A 13,760-nucleotide genomic window follows, 5' to 3' on the forward strand; every position below is an offset into this window, starting at 1 on the left:
ATACTGTCAGCAACAAAAGGTGAATGGCATAACAATAAAATGCGAGCGAGCGAAGCGAGCGAGCTTGAAAATTTTGATATTCTACAGTTCCAAAACTGGAGTTTTAATTGTAGCTACATATTTCGCTTTGGAAATAAATGGGGGGGGGGGGGCATCGGGCGCAACTGCTGGCAATAATTGGCAGCAACATTAGGAGAATGGCATAACGATTCAATGCGAGCGAGCGAAGCGAGCAAGCTTGAAAATTTTGACATTCTACAGTCCCAAAACTGGGGTTTGTAGCTATATCTTTCACTTTGGAAATTAATGGGGCGGCGCATCGGGGCGCAACTGCTGGCAATTACTGGCAGCAACATAAGGAGAATGGCATAACGATTCAATGCGAGCGAGCGAAGCGAGCGAGCTTGAAAATTTAGACATTTTACAGTCCAAAAACTCCCGTTTAGTATTTATATCTTTCGCTTTGGAAATTAAGGGGGGGGGGCATCGGGCGCAACTGCTGGCAATTACTGGCAGCAACGTTAGGAGAGTGGCATAACGATTCAATGCGAGCGAGCGAAGCGAGCGAGCTTGAAAATTTTGACATGTTACAGTCCCAAAACTCCCGTTTGTAACTATACCTTTCGCTTTGGAAATTAAGGGGGGGGGGGGGCATCGGGCGCAACTGCTGGCAATTACTGGCAGCAACATTAGGAGAGTGGCATAACGATTCAATGCGAGCAAGCGAAGCGAGCGAGCTTGAAAATTTTGACATTTTACAGTCCCAAAACTCCCGTTTGTAGCTATATTTATCTTTCGCTTTGGAAATTAAGGGGTGGGGGCATCGGGCGCAACTACTGGCAATTACTGTCAGCAACACTAGGAGAATGGCATAACGATTCAATGCGATCGAGCGAAGCGAGCGAGCTTGAAAATTTTGACATTCTAGAGTCCAACAACTGCCGTCGTAGCTATGTTTTTCGCTTTAGAAATTAAGGGGGAGGCACGCCGGGCTCAACTGCTGGATGCGAGCGAGCGAAGCGAGCGAGCTTGAAAATTTTGAAATTTTACAGTCCAAAAGCTGCCGTTTGTAGCCATATTTTTTCCCTTTTATTCTTATATATACACATTTATTTTATTTTCTTTGTTTATTCATTTATTTTTATTATCATTATTATTTTTTTTTTGGGGGGGGGGGCAAAAATGCGTTTTGCCCCCCACTTTTTGGATGGGGGGGGGGCAATGAGAAACGCAGAAGGGCTACAGCTTAAGCATTGCTTGATTTGCATGCAGCCCTTGTACATAATACATAACATATAGGAAAATAAGGGGAGGGATGACTTGCATAAAGATAGGATAGGAGTAAGGAGGGAGGAGAGGTCTGTCTTATTTCGCTAAGGCTGCGTTCACATTGAAGTATACTATTCGGGTATTCGGGGCTCGTTTTCGAGGGCATCCGAATAGCTTGAATCGAACAATAGGATTTCCTCACACCGGTTCTCATAAGAGGGCACTATTCGAAAGTACCGAATAGCTGCGAATAGTATAGCAAAGTGGGAATCGAGCTTGTTCGATTTTCTTGCAGCGTATACCGTCTCTCGTTTATGAAATAATGCCAATTTTGGTCTGGATTTGCCCTTTAGCAAAAATAAGCATGTAGACTGACATTCTGATGCAGTTTAGAAATTGTTAACAAGATTTGCTGGAATGTAGGAGGAGGAAATCCTCACTGCATGGGATGGTGAGTTGACGGTGCGGGTGATGGTGTACTCGGTGCCCGAATAGCGAATAGCGAAAAGCGAATAGCGAATAGCGAATACCGAATATTTCTATCTGAACGCAGCCTTCTACACAAAGTTAGATTACCTGGATCACTGAATAGTAAAGCATGGCAAAGTATTTTTCTCACCGAGGTACAGGTGAACAGTTACAGGTCATGATCGGTTACATAATATTACGCAATAAATTCTGAAAGGCGATAATTCTACGAGGGAATTTCATATACAATACAATTCCTAAATTATGCGAATAATATTATGAACTATAATTAGAATTCTATAAATAACAATAAAGTACAAGATGAAGAGGATTAACATATTCCTGCGTGCTTTCGCAGAGAAATCACACCAAGGAAATTCAAAGTCTTTTGTTATGATAATGAGTTTGGCACCCCAGTCCCTATAAATAGCGGGTATTCCCACTATTCGACATCTTTTTAAAGTATACGAGGCAGTACCCAAACATTCACACGATCACTCAACGTCAGTTTCCACTAACATTGAACAGAATGCGTATCAACAATCATTCATCCGGATCAGTCATCATATCTTACAGGCATGAAGCCAGACAGTAAAGTAATGAGCCTGGTCACGGAAGTTGCGACCGCAGGTAGTATGGCAAATGAGTTGACAGTTTCTGTGACGAGGAGAGAGAGGGAGGGTTATCAAACAATATGTTATGAACCCGCAACGCGTTGAGTGGGACCCTCTTCATCTTGTACTTCATTGTTATTAATAGAATTCTAATTATACTTCATAATATTATTCGCATAAATTAGGAATTCTATTACATAACACTTCATACAAGCTTTCAGAGGGTTAGCATCTTCAAAGTGATACGCAGAAACTGTCAATTGAGATATGTTTCAGGCAATGAAACGACTGCTGCACATGGGCGTTCATGATAGGTCAAATTTTATTCATGAGCAATCTGAGTAGTACCATGACAAGGTGTATGTTCCGTATGAACACATGATCACAAGGAGGAAAGAACAGTATAGTTTTGACAACTTCTGTGAGTTACATACGTATCGTGTCCCCCATCTTCCTTATAACTTGTGAAGATGAGCTGAGAATGCTTGAAGCGAATTTTACTTCTTGAACTGGCTTAAAATAAAAATCTCGAAAGGTTTTGGCATTGGCAACTCCTCAATGGTAACGCCTTGATTAAAAGCTGCAGTACTCGAGGCACTGCGGTAAATGTGAGCAGAAAACCGATGTATCTATGCCTGCTTATTCAATGTGCCCTTTTACCACTTTGACAGGGTAGAAGTGATTACATCTTTGTGAGGTTTTCTAGTAGAAATAAAAAGTTTTGTCACACCGTGAACCTGACGCAAGGGTTCTTTTCGACTTAAGTACTCCATGAGCACTGATAAAACACACAACTTCTTGTTTGTGAGGAAAGAAGACGATTTAATAGATTGGTTGGCAATACCCTTCTTCTGTAGTTTTTTTTTTTCAATAACTCAACCAGTAGGTCTTGAAAGACTGTACTGTCATTAGGAATTGACATTAAGTAAAGTCCAAAAACTCAGAGTCTGCAATCTCTGTGTTGAAACAGGAGTCGCCAGGGCAATCAAATTATCGCTTAGAAGTAACAGTCTTGCATTATTACCTAATGAACATAATTGAGAAACTTAAGAAATGTGATGTTGTACCGTGGTTTGGGAGGTTCTACCTTTCAACACAGGTACTACAAACGGGTGCTTTCCCACGGAAAACCCGTCAGAAGAGGGCAGCACAGATGACAAGGCTGATCGATACGAATCTACCTTACTGTATTTTCCCTAGCATGTGCTGGTCAGACAAACATTACAATATTGGTGATAGATAAACTAAATGGATCAAGCAATTGTTTGCGGCATCAACTAATCCACTGCATTCAAGCTGAGTTATATTGTTTTTTGGTGTTGTTGTGCCATGAATTTGCGATGAGCTCGGAAGTGTGCTCTGAAATTCCTAATGCTCGTCAACGTTCGCTGAGATAGGTCAGGCAGGGAGGTGGGAAGAGATATCTCCCTGGGTCAGGCGAGTAACCTCAGCTCGGGCATTGGAATGGGAAGGGGAACCAGGCAGTCCCCTGGTAGGAGGGGTGGGACTGCCAGGATCGCGGGTGAGCGGGAGCCACGATTGTGTCCTCCACAAAGGGGGTGATCGAGACTGCTCTCTGGCAGTTAACATTGTCCCTGCGGACTTGGGAAGGACCCTGGAAAGTAGGCAAAAACAAAGTGGAGGAAAAACATAGTAGGGATGTAAAAATTCCCATGATATTGAAAAGGCATCTATAGCCTTAGGGGTCTTGTTCCCAAGACAAGTACGTAACCAATTTCCTATTGGCACTGGATGCGAAAAGATCAATTTCGGGTCTGAAGGAAGGTATAGATAAGAGCAACGAAAATATAGATCAGGACGAAGACCAATTCAATTCTTCATATCTCTCCGAGATAGATTAATTATCTGCGTCTATGAGCAACACCAGCCAAGTGGGAAACCGATAGCCAAGAGTAGCGACCCAGCGACCACGCCCAAAATGTCATAATACTACCACCCATTTTCTTGACGTAACTGACAGCTGTACTGTTATCTGACTTTATGAATGTGTTGCTCATGTCGCACAGGGAGGCAAGGCCTCGATGAATAGCCAGTAATTCTAGCGCATTGATATGCAGATTAGCTTCCTCTGCGAGACCATGAGACACCATGAGCAAAGGAATTATCATTCACACAGAGTGCACCCCATCTTGAGGTACTGGCATCTGTACAAATATTGTCAATGGATGACAGGAATGTCAATGCATGACCCAAATTCCTTCCATGGCAAGGAAAGCCACCAACGAATTTCTTAAATGGCATTATTGTTTATTGAATTAAAGAGATGTATCAAAAGTACCGCCTGACTCTTGCACTGCTTTGGTTCTGCACGACTCTAGAACACGATAATGCCAACGACCCGCCGGTACGGGGTCAAATGGAGAAGAAAGAAACCAATAAACTTTGCGAAATCTCGAATTTTTGTCGAGGGAGATGACAAAATAGGATGCCCAAGATCCCTTGTCTTGTCAATTTTGTTTTTCGTCGAGATGGCTCGCCACCGAATTAAAGCCGGAACTGGTCCGAGATGTTGTAACTTCCCAAAATTAATGACAATCCCAATGATGCCAGCAAATCCAAAACACACTTCGTGTTAGCAATATTCTCCTCTTTAGAGCGGGCAAACAATTAAAATATCGTCCAAATAAATCATTATTCTCATGCCTCTGCTTCTAAGAGAAGCAATAACGGGTTTCATTCCTTTAGTAAATACCCTTGGCGCTGAACTTAACCCTGAGGGTAAGCAAGTAAAACAATACGACCATTCCATGTAGAACAAATACTTTGATAATCTTCATGAATAGGAATGGAAAATATGCATCTTTGAGATCCAGTGACGTTAAATAGTCGGATTGCATTGATTGGGATTTCTTTAACATTTCGAAAAATTTCCATCTTGAAATGCTCATACTGAACGAACGAGTTTAGATTTTTCAAATCAATGAAGGATCTGAGATCCTCGATTTTCTTTGGAACTGTGAATATAGTGGACAGAAATGAAGCTGCCCCTGTCTGGTTAACAACGAAAGAAATTCCAAATTAATTGCCGAATTTTCCTCCTCCGACAGTAGTAATTGAGGAGGAATAATTTTTGTTGGGATAACCGTCAAATAAGATCTTGTAACAACAAATAGTGTCTGCAATCCAGGGATGAGAAATAATGAGAGACCACGTCTCTTTGAAAAATCTGAGTCGTCCCGCATGTAAACGGGGACTTACTAGTTTTTATACATTAGATGGTGCGTTGCTGAAAAATATTACGGTATGTTCCATCCGCGTGCTACCGAACGACCGACGACGCGGTCGGTCGGAGAAGGTGACTTTTTGGCCCAAGAGGGGCGACTCGCCAGCATTTTTCATGTTGTTTGCTAGTCTTTCTCAAATAGCGTTTTCCCTATGGAGATCGATCTACTGCATAAATTATTATGCCCCTGTACTTCTGATTGAAAGCAAGTTTGAGCTCCTCTCGGGTCTCATGTTCATCTCATACGAAGATGTTACCGCACAGAGTAACTCCGTCAACCGCCAGTCAAGCAACGGGCGCTGAGTTGACTGACCGTTGCTCCCTAGCTGCTGTCTGCAGCTCCCGGGTGATTTTAGCATTTACTAAAGGGAACATTCACTGAATCACCGTCTTTTGCACTACTGTCAGCTAGACGCAGGGGCCGCGGAACGTTTTTCAGTGTGGGGGGGGGGGGGGGGGGGGGCTGCGGGACCGGGGGGAGGGGGGTGGCAAGGTCAAGACCCCCCCCCCCCCCCCCCCGCTTAGACGGGAAGAGGGCGGAATCTTTGGGAATTGGAATTCATGAGTGTTGTGATTTTTTCGATTTTTTTTCGATTTTTTTTCGATTTTTTTTTACGAACCAAAAGTGTGTGTGGGGGGGGGGGGGGAGGGGGGCTGCAGCCCCTCCAGCCCCCCCCCCCCCCCCGCTTCCGCGGCCCCTGAGACGGTTTTCTTGGGGATGGAGGCGCACATATGCTCCTCGACTCTCGGTGCACACACCGAAAGTGGGCGTCGAGGGCTTCATGTACTGTAGTGTATGGATTCTTTTTTCCACGCTCTCCTTTCACGGGGGCAATGTGACCGCCTTGTCAGCTGAGCGGTCAATCCATCAGAAACTGCGAGGCCGAATTCCTCAGGGCCTTTCAATTCATACAAATTGTCCGCTTCCAGCTCTATGAGCTGGTCGCCGGAGCGGCGTTTGCACTGCCTCCCACGGGCTGTGCTGCCTGCACTAAGCTCTCGAACTCCGCCTTCGGGTCGGAGCTGAGCAGGTGAGTGGTTGCAGAATTTTGGCTGATTGACTCCACAAAGTGCTCAGTAAATCAACTTCGCGGTCACACCGCCCACAAAGTGCTCAGTAAATCAACTTCGCGGTCACACCGCGAAGGAGCCAGTCTGAAGTGCTCCCGCATGCAGCGCATGGCGGGCTGGCTCAGAGGTTTTGGAGACAGACATCTGTCTATCCATAAAGCGAGATAATTGGGCCGATAAACGTTGAATCTCACTCTTCTGCGCCGAAAGATTAGACCGCAGCTCTATCTGATATACAGCCCCGTTACCGGCGGCTGTGAACCGTTGTCTTCTGTGTCACTCAGGTTTGTCACACGTCGAAAAAGATTAGTAAGCGAAGCTTATAACGCACAGTTGCACTGTGCAGGCTAACTCTCTGCCGAACGCACGAAGAAAAGATGTCGAATAGTGGGAATACCCGCTATTTATAGGGACTGGGGTGCCAAACTCATTATCATAACAAAAGACTCTGAATTTCCTTGCTGTCATCTCTCTGCCAAAGCACGCAGGAATATGCTAACCCTCTGAAAGCTTGTACGAAGTGTTATGTAATAGAATTGCAATGACATTATAAGATCACTGATATCCAGAGAGCAGCATTGTCTTTACAGCTTTCTTGAAAGAATACATAGACTTTAGAATTCGAATTTCTGAAGGAAGATAGTTCCAAATATCAGGTCCAGTGTGTCTGATAGATTTCAGAGCCATCACCGTTTTAGGATTTTGTAGATGAAATTTATCAGATTGCCTTGTGGGAAAAGAATGTATATCCTTGTTTAACTGAAATAATGAGAAGAAAGAAGATGGCAACGGACCATTATACAAACGAAACATGAAAAGTGAATTTTGCAAAAAATTAATATCATTTACCTTTAGTGTTTTTAATTCTACGAACAAAGAATCTGAATGGTCTCGATGAATTGAATATCTACGTGGTCAGGCCACTCTTCCGAGATATGGGTCCTTGTAGGCCTACTAAAACCAACTGTTAGATCTAACGTTAGTCCTTGGTGTAAATAACACCACCAAGAGATTTATCTCGACTACAAAATATCGGAAATCCATAAAGCAGATACCTTACCTTTAAAAAAAATTCAGCACAGGAACAACAGTGCCTGCAGGACAAGGGTCTAGATCTAGACCTTGGAGTCTGGACTTTCGTCTGGACTTTTTTCAACTTCTGGCAGCAGGGGTATTTAACGTTACGCTGTGCCTTATTAGCGCAAAGCACATACAGCTATCGACGGTGAGTGAGTGTACTCATCAAAACTTGGACTGCCACTTGGGGGTCATCCCACGAGACCGACACCCACGAGTCATACGGTCCACGAGACCGACATCAAAAATAGGTCCATGAGTCATACAGCCCATGAGTTCGACACTACGCACAAAAGGCTCACGAGACCGACAGTAAGCAAAGTAAGCCCACGAGACCGACACTACACAATAAAGGCTCACGAGACCGACAGTACGCAAAAGAGGCTCACGAGACAGACACTAGCCAAAGAAGGCTCACGAGACCGACACTAGGCAAAGAAGGCTCACGAGACCGAGTCTAGGCAAAGAAAGCCCACGAGACCGACGCTAGGCAAGGAAGGCTCATGAGACCAACAGGATGAACAGCGCCATTTACATGTCAATTACCTGTACAGGGTGTTCCATGATGGGGAAAATTACATACTGGCAATAATTTCGTCACGCCATCGAGAGAGAGAGAGAGAGAGAGGGAGAGATTGACTAATTGAAAAGCACCATCTATGTATCAACGACATCAAATTCAAGTAAATATGCATTTCTACACGTGTGGCTTTTAGAGGGCAGTTCTGTCACGCTACGGGGAGCGACATTGTTACCAATTTATCTCTTTTTCTAATAAAATTGTCCTCTTCATTAGGACCCCCGCAGAAAAAACAGTATGAAAAAATGATAAAGGACAAGAACGATGAATGGTTTGATTTTAGACGCCATCGTGCGATTTTTAATAGGTTTTCCCAATTTCTAAATGGCTATGGACAGGATGTATTTTTTTCGCCCTTTTCTGTCTCGCTTCAATAGCGAAGTAGGCCTTATTATATAGATATCCTATCCTCCTGCTTGTACCCGCCTGCCCCTGCTTAGATGTTAGTTTGTGATTTTATTCTGTAACTATAATGCATGACACTTGAAAGGATGAAAAAAGCAATTCACTTCGATTTATGCCTTGTATTTGTAAAATTATTCTCCTCCAAACGGTACATTTTTTCATGAAATAGAATAGCTGTTTTCAAGGATGCATCTTCTTTTCCCGAATCCTGAAAGCTACCCTATTAGACGATTATATCATTTTCTGTGATTTGTACTAAATCAGCACCTTTGCAGATGACTACTCCCCTTCCATATCATGTAAAGCAAGTGTGCTCTGCGACATTGATCATTTTGCGAAATATTTTCTTGTAAACTTCATTTCACACCTGGGTACTATTCTAGTTTGTTGATCTGAATGTCCACATCATTTTATTTCATGTTTTCTATTAACAGATTTCTAAACAGTATCCTCTCGGATCACCTTTTGTTTCTGTACGGATTCTTTCTTCTTCTTTTTCTTCTTATTTCTCCGCAAAAGTTGTGCAGCGGTTAGCTCAGAAAGTCCTCTTCCTATCAATGTAGAAATTATACCATACATGTATCATGTCCCAAAGACGACAGATCTAATAATATCACAGTGATCAGTCGACCGTGACGTCACTATGACGTCATTATATGAAAACACTTTCTCATTCATATCTTATTAATGGAATGGAAATTTTCAATCAAATTTACGTCACATATATATATATATAGTCAAGCAAATTCTACTCATATTCTCAAAATTCATATCTATTCTTAAGACGCTCGCGTACGCGCGCGTTGAAATATTTGTATGCTCCAATCGAGCTCAAATTGTTTTGCTTACGTTCCAGACCATTTAGAGCATTTTTTGAAAAATTGAAAAAAAAAATGGACGGACGTGTACGCGCGCGCACGTATACGCACGCCCAGCTCATATGCAATAGAACTTTCCCTTTTTTTGTCGGATGCCTGAAAGGTCAAGGAATATTTCTACCAAGTTTCAAATCAGTCCGACTCAATATGACGTCATACGCGCCCGTCAAAGTTGAAATTCCGCACGCGCGTCACTGGCGATATACAGTGCAACTATGTCAAAAATCCGCCAACTTTAAATCCGATTTTACTCGTCAAGATGGACGGTGACCCTCCAATTTCCTTTACATATTCTAACAGCTGACGAGTTGTACATGTCATTTCATAGGTTGCCAATGCTAAAAAAATGATTGAAAGATATCAAATTTCCTGAATAAAGAAAAAAAAAGTAAATTTTCAAAATGACGTCATAAAATTTCAAGTTCACTCGAGCGTATGTCACTTATCCTTTACCAATTTTCACCTAGATTTCAGTATGTTGTAGCTTATTGAATGCTCTTTTATTAGTGTGTAACAACATTGTGATCATCACGTCAAACCACTTGGTTGAAATTAAAGCTTATCTTCGATGTATTGAGATATTTCTTTCTTTCTGCAACTTTCTTTGCAATAACTCAAGAAAAAACAGCCCCTATCACCCCCATATTTTGCACATGTTTAGTTCATGTCACGTACATTATTTCATAAAATAACGACTACTTGATCAGACACCGTTTTGGGTATGTAAATTAGGGTCAAAGGTCATAAATGTTTCATCCTGTATCTTGGTGAATACATGTCCTATCTTTCCTATATTTTGCACACGCAAAGACCATGTTACAAGAATCATTTCACAAAATAACCACTTTTTGTTCAGATGCCATCTTGGCTGCGCAAATCGGGGTCAAAAGTCAGATGTGCTTTTTTCTGTATCTTCGTTAGTGTATACGGAATTCGGTACCAAAGATGGCAGGTCTGACTCCTGTTTTCTAAATGAGAATCCAAACATCACACGGGTAGTGTCCCCGAAACACAGATGAAACCTGTATGGTCATGCCTATTGGGATCAGGACTCAAATCATTGATTTCCAAATAGATCGGATCACCTAATTTGTCAGTGTTGACAAATTCCAAGTCTAGTTTTGTTTATTTTTTCACAAACACTCAAACGCGCAAACACAGTTAAAAATCTTGAACAGTTCAGAGAGCGAGGGAGGGCAATTGACGGGGTAATCCCCTTGCAACTCTTTTCTCCATCTCCCAATATCTTCCTTATGCCATTATCTAGACACCCTATACAATTGATTGGTCTATAGGTAACGCTGTTCATCCTGTCGGTCTCGTGGGCTTTCTTTGCCCAGTGTCGGTCTCGTGAGCCTCTTTTGTCTAGTGTCGGTCTCGTGAGCTTTGTTTGCCTAGTGTCGGTCTCGTGAGCCTTTTAAGCGTAGTGTCGGTCTCATGGGCTTTGTTTGCATAGTGTCGGTCTCGTGAGCCTTTTGTGTGTAGCGTCGAACCTATGGGCTGTATAACTCGTGGGCTTATTTTACTTGGTGTCGAACTCGAGGGCCTTATTTACTCAGTGTCGAACTCGTGGGCTGTATAACTAGTGGGCTGTTTGACTTGTGAGCTGTATGACTCGTGGGCTGTATGACTTGTGAGCTGTATGACTTGTGGGCTGTATGAGTCGTGGGTGTCGGTCTCGTGACGTGCACCCGCCACGTGTACGTAGAATCTACTCCTTGACTGCTCAGTAGTCCTAGTCCTAGTTCTAGTATATCAGAGTCTATTTGTACTGGGTGCTGTTTTAATTTATATAGGCGTAAATCGTGCGTGCCGTTGAAAAGAGTCTATTTGGATTTAGATTTTAAGAATCTCACAGCCCCCATCTACGTTAGATAGTTTGAACCAGGTTCGAACTGTCGAACTATGTATTGCTTAATGCATGGTTAGAGTAACTTACTTTCACACGGTCTTCTATGGGCAGCACGTTCGGATAACGATGCCAATAACTTTTTGTTGTGCATATCTGGAATTTTCCCCACAATTATATCTAAATAAAAAGTTGTTGAAGAGATTGCTTTTATGAATTAATAGATATTGTTTAACATGTTTATTTCAGCCCCTTATTGCAATCATACGAAATAACAGCTTTTGCAGTACTTCGTGTGAGATTTCATCAGTAAATTGACATTATATCTTACTAAAGTCAGAGTTGTGCACCACCGAGCACCTGTGACGTAGGCGAAATTGTGTGGATCGTTCCGTGGCTTGCTCGTTTTGATTTTTTCCTTCAAAAAGTCATTACAGGCTGATCCTGGGTTTTAGAATCTTCTCTTTCCAGTAGTAGGCATGAAATAATCTATCAGAATTATCAGACAATTAGAAAATGTCAGTACAGTCTTCTTTTAAGGACATTCCTCACTTGAATTTGTGCGCATCCTAGCTGCGCAGGTTGGCAGTAACGTTACAAAGAGCGTAGAAGCGCACGCACGAGTGATGAGCTGAGCTAGCTGAGCTGAGCAGCTGCTACTGTAGTAGATCGAATTAGAGTTTGGTACGTACTGTTACGACCCAAATCACTCTGAGAATGATCGCACAAAAGAAACAATCAACTACTGTTCAGGCGGTGTATTAACAGTGAAATTGTGGGTACAGACTCGTAATCGGTTTTCACATCAGTACAATAACGATTGATAGAAACGATTATAAATTCGTAATGGAATCACATGCATTACAGCCAAATCTTAAATCACAAAGTCCATGTAATTCCCTGGAAGTGTCCAGATACGATGTTCGATGCACCGATGAATGATACCTTCGACGCACACCGTGACGTAAATCCAGAGGCGCTGGTTATAATAGTCCACATTATATATCCACGGTATAATGTCCACATCGAAATGTGCAAAATCCAACGTTATGATGACCACGTCCAGTTGATGCATTGAATGATGATTCAGCCAATAATATCTAGCCAGGAATCCAGCCCGTCACAGCTTTGCCGTAGCAATGTCCATTGACATAAAAATGGAGTCTATCTCCAATGTAGACAAATTAATTTTCTGCCGTCAAAATGTCTCCCAAGCCTTATCTCCACAAACATAATAGGTCAGACGGTAACACAGGACTGACTACAACAAGTCGCTTCAGAGCCAGAAGTGACGTAAATCTCAGAGCAGTGGTGTCAGGTAGGCCTACTCTGCCTACCTCAGAATTTCCCCGGCTTATGGCATTCACCCCTTTCTTGAACATTCTGTAATTTTCTCCAACCTGGGGCCACACGTTTGAACATACTAGCAAGTCCAAGATTGTTCCAGAAATCCTAGCTGACTCACTGCCTAACTGTGTGCATAACATCCTGCCAAAATAACTACCAATCACATTGGACTACAGGGGCAGTGCATCACTCAGCCAAATATGTAAGCACTTCCTAGAACATTCTAGATTGGGTGAGATATCATTCTAGATTGAGTGAGCTATAATGTATTTCCTGTCACATGTATGTACTGTAGCTACATTGCATACCACCTAGAAAATTTTCCTCTGATCTGGTCAGCCTGTATGTACTGTATCTATAACAAATAGAATGTTTTCCATTATCCTGATCAACCTGTGTACATACACATTAAAACAACCATGCATACAGTACATCACACATGTACATAACTACTAGTGAGTACATTTGTGAGACAGTCACTTCCTTTTGTTGGTGCAGGTGGTGTTAGAAACACTTCTCTATCTATCACATTATACTCGGTTACATTGAAACACACTTACACTCTATCACATATGTACACACGCATTAAAAAAAAAAATCAATGTGTTGTTACAAGATACACCATAGACAAGCACACGAGCACACACACCCGACACACCCCCAATCTTACACCCACGACACAACTATTCATTTAAGACACGAATTACATGAGGAATAACACTGGTCTTATGTCGTTCAGTTCTGTATCGGATAGTGGTGAATTTATGTTTACTTCTTTTATTGTATGAGTGATTACGGGGTGGCGGAAGCACGTGGTAGGTGGGGAGGCCATGGAACCTAAGTTTGTGCAGGATGAAGAGTCGATTGTTGCCCTTGCGGACCATGCTGTTGACCTGGGGGGATTCCCATTAAAAAAAAATGTAGTGGATGAACGATATGACACTTATGGATTTTTTGG

General features: G+C 42.5%; 1 protein-coding gene across 1 annotated transcript in view; it reads left to right on the forward strand.

The window, feature by feature from the left end:
- The window catches only part of LOC140239863 (uncharacterized), a 78,837-nt gene that overhangs the window by 57,867 nt on the left and 7,210 nt on the right, over window positions 1–13,760 (forward strand). The window lies entirely within an intron of this gene.

This window comes from Diadema setosum, chromosome 16 (genome assembly GCF_964275005.1).
Source record: "Diadema setosum chromosome 16, eeDiaSeto1, whole genome shotgun sequence".
Taxonomy (NCBI): Eukaryota; Metazoa; Echinodermata; class Echinoidea; order Diadematoida; family Diadematidae; genus Diadema; species Diadema setosum.